Source organism: Diceros bicornis, chromosome 17 (genome assembly GCF_020826845.1).
Source record: "Diceros bicornis minor isolate mBicDic1 chromosome 17, mDicBic1.mat.cur, whole genome shotgun sequence".
NCBI lineage: Eukaryota > Metazoa > Chordata > Mammalia > Perissodactyla > Rhinocerotidae > Diceros > Diceros bicornis.
This window is the reverse complement of record NC_080756.1, coordinates 21,719,816-21,724,201: the sequence shown is the minus strand read 5'-3', so window position 1 is coordinate 21,724,201 and position 4,386 is coordinate 21,719,816.

Here is a 4,386-nt window from a genome sequence, read left to right as displayed (position 1 = left end):
GATCCTGAGAAGGAAGAATTCTGCTGATATACATATGTTGAATTCTCAAAGTGCAGTGCTGGTGAGTTAAGGGAAAGAAGTCTACATTTCATGACCACGGGAGCACAATGAACAAAGTGTGCTATTGTAAACTAGACTGTGGGAAAATGTCTCATTATAATGTAAGACTCTGATTCTTGTCATATTTACTGAAGAGGAGCAGGACACTATTGAATACATTCAACAGTTAGCCACAACATTTCTGTTGCTTTCCTAGCATGCTATGACCACAGGAAAAAAAAATATAATACGGCATTGTCTTGTTCATTTATTCTGCAGAGTAAGTTTGTTTTAGGAATGAGGTTGGTTCACTTGAGTTGTAAACAAACTCACTAGCCTTGTTTAAATCATGTAAATTCTTCTCTTAGAAAGCTTCAGCCTCTGTGAAGCTTGGCTATCTTCTTGCAAGTATGCTTTAAATAAAATGTGTCTCTAGTAATTTCAAATCTCACATAGCTTGAAAGCTGGTTTCTCTTCTGTATACTCTAATCCCTTACTTTTTGGATTAAATACATCATTTCATGACCTTACAGCAGAAAAGCATAATTTTTCTGGGTGGAAAACCTTTATGGTAGATATATTTATCTTGGGGTTCATGGACCTCTAGGAAATCAATAAGATATGTTTTAGAGTGTCCATGCATCTCTGAAGTATAGGAAAAGTTTTGTCTGTGACAGCATTTTTCTTGGAGACTCCACAGTTTAATCGACTTCTGAAAGGCAGTTGGAACCCACAAAGGGTAAAAAACTTGTGATTTAGAGATTTGAAGTCACTAAGTTCCCATAGACTTTTCTTCTTTAGACTGAAAATGAAAGTACTATTGTATCTCGCTGAATTGTTTCCTCAAAAGTATCTCCTATGAGAGTGATCGATAGGTGGTTGAGCACCAAATTCCACCACCAGTATCCTCTTGAGACAATAGCTGCCCCCAAGAGGTCTCAAAGGAGAAGTCCAGGCAAACAGTTTATTACTATCCTGGGCTTTGGCTCCCAACTCTTGTGTGGGAGAGATCCTAGCTCTCATGTTTGGAGTGGACCACATGGTAAGCTTTTTTTCCTGGGCCACTTAGTGGCCTAAGGTCTACAATGCTAAAAGTAGCTGAGAAGCCTCCTTGTTGCTTTTCCCTAGACCTATACTCCAATCTTGCCATACTATTAAAATGAGAATAAACTGACCTAAGACCATAGAGAACTGAGTTGGAGTGGGGAGGAGGGTGCAATAAGAGGAGTAATTAAATAGCATATTTATGATATAAGTTCAGAAAATGACATTATAAACCACCATGGAGGCAGTGCTTCTAGCCATATGAATAACCAGATCTTACCTAGAGAAAATACTAACACTTTTTATTGGGAGTGGAAGTGGGACGAGGTGGCAGAAGAAAAAAAGCACTAAACATGGAGCTTGAAGGCACTTAAAGAAGTTCATCTTGGGAAATACCTCTATGGCGACCAGTGGTTTTCCATTTCTTTCAAGGTTAGGACAAACAGAAATGGTAGCTAGAGGAAATTCCTGTCCCATAGGGCTTTTAAATAATGATATGACCAGCTAAGGGGTATAATTTCCTGCTCTGTAGGTTTTTGAGACTATTTCAATGAAAGTTCCAGTATGTCAGGTTTGGTTTAGATTTGGTCTAGTACAAAGACAAAGGACAGACAGCAGCTCACATAGGTATCAGTGCCCCCAAGAGGATCCATGGCTCCTTGTCCTAACTCCTTTCTTAGTTAATGGTATTAATTGGATCCTTAGTAACCTAAATAAGAAACCATGAAGTCACTTTCCACTCCTATCTTTCTAAACTCCATATTATATAAGTATTCTTTATCTTCCCCTACTCTCCTACAGACACCCTATATTCCAGCTACAACTTACGTTTCCCAAACACACCATAGTTTTTTAAGCCTCCAAGTCTCTGTGTATGCTATTCTCTCTTCCTGGAATTCACTCTTCACACATTTTCTCCATTTGACAAAGTCCTGCTCCTATAAGACCAGACTCCACTCTTGCATCCATAGTGAAGGCCTCGGTAACTCTTGCCCATGCCAGCCCATCCGAAGTTGCCCTTGTTCTTGCCTGTGCTAGAGGAAACACTCCTCACCTGCTATAATGTCTTCCCCTCTATATTATGAGCTCCTTAACTATAGAGATTTTACATCCCTATATCCAGCACATTGCCTAGCACATAGCAGTTGTTCAATATACATTTGTTGAAAGAATAGTAGAATAAATCACCATCTGAGTTCCAATTTTCTACATTATTTAATGTTGCCAGTGACATCAACTTTAGAAATAAACTCCTATAAACCTGTTTTCTCATTTGTAAAATGAAGAAAAACATTTGTCTGCAGGGTTGTTGTGAGGATTAAAAGGAAATTTATTCACTCAATCAAAAAAAATGTGTGTGTATGTATTTATATGCACAGGTAAATCATACAGAACAGTATCTGCAATAGGGAAAATGCTCAACACGTTTTAATTTATTGTTCCATTTTCTAGGTCACTGGATATATGAAAAAATTAATTAGGACATTTACTTTTTAAATGTCAGTAATCCTCAAAATGCCTGAAGCCTTTTAAAAATTGAATCCAAAAGTTAAAAATGTATTTCCTAAGCACTGTTAAATTCTGGCAGAACATGCAGTACAGTTGAGGGTAGGGATATTTTACAAATTAAATATAATACAATATGGTTAAGAGCTCTAATAGGGCTTCAATAAAATACTGGGGGATCTCAAGAGTAATGACAAAATAAAATACTCAGGGAAAATGTGCATAAGAAGAAAAAATATCAGGTTCAAGAAAAAATATCTGCTAATGACTGACAGATTCAAAGAGGCTGTTCTTAGAAAAAGGCATCTTTGTGAAAATAAACAAATGGTCAATCTAAGTAAGAACATGAGTTAAGCCCAGATAGTCTTCAGATTAAGTTGAAATTATACCTAAACTTTGAGGAAGACTTTAAGAGGCAGAAAGTAGCCATGAAAAGATGTTCTTTTAGTAAATTGAATTATTAGTGGATATGTGATTATCATTATATAAAGGATAGACCCAGTGATGAAAAGCAGTTTTTCTTCTATCTTTATTAAGAAAGATAGAAATTCTTGTCCCCAGTTTGACAATGTGTGGATAGATTGGAGGTACCAAATTCCATAATGGCCAATACTCAATAATTTTGAAATCAAAAATATAAAATAAAAAATGTAAATTCATTGGGGCTTATTTGAGAATTGAGTAAAGATTTCCCTTGCTTCTCAAGGCTGAGAACTAAAAGCTAGCACTTAGGATTTAAAAGGCTTGTAGTCCCTCTTTCATCTCCTTATCAAACAGGATTAGATTAACAGGCAGCCTGTAGGAAGCAGGCAAAGGCATCCTTTGATCCCAGGATGAAAACCCTCCTGATTCCAGCTCAGAGAATGTATAGTTCACCCTAAAGTGGCTAATCAATTTCTCTTTGTTAACTAAGAATGAGAGAACATATACCTTTTTACTAAACGATAAAACTAACAGAATTTAGAAATCAGATTAGAAAAAGCAAAAGTAGGGCCATTAATCATTCAAAAATACAGACATAATGATAAGTCCTAGAAATCAATGAGGATGAGCCCTGAATTAGCCCTGTTAAAACTGAAGGGCAACCAGGACCTACAGAGATCAGAGAGAATGCACAAGTTGCAGGGTTGTTTGGAAGATTTTGCCACCTGTCTGTGCAGGGAGAGAACCAAGTAGTTGTATCCATATGGGTGGTGTCTCACATCAGGAATGTCAGAAAGAGAGGAAAGGACAGTGAGACCCTTCACCAGAAGCAAAAAGGAGAGAAATTAGAAAGACCTTGTAAGACCAGAGCCCTTGTCCTCCAGGCCTCTCTGACTCTACATCCTATTGCACTAGCCCCATCATTAGAAAGGCAGGCCCTTACCAAATCCTTAAATGGTCGGAAAAGAAGAATTGTTTTCCCTGATGACTTTATACATTATTCAGAAAGCCCTAGAATTATGGCATTTTTAAAGATTAAAAAATTTGAGACGTAACTTTGGAACTCCATGATTTTTACTAACACATCTACATAACTTTGAGGAATTTAGGAATAAAATTGGAAGACAATAGGTAATAAATTTCTGCCATGTATTACCAAATGAAGTTGTATAAACAAAAGCATATAGATTCATGGTTGGAAAGATATTTGGAGGACAGATGTAAACGATTTTTAAGTAAAGACAGCTAATCATTAGTGTGAGTCCTTGGAGGCCTCTGCTGGCAACTCTGTTACAACTTAGCAACCCATCCCAATGTTTTACAAACTCACTTCAGAAGTGTTTCTGTAGGCCTCCCCATTTCCTCTCTTTTCTA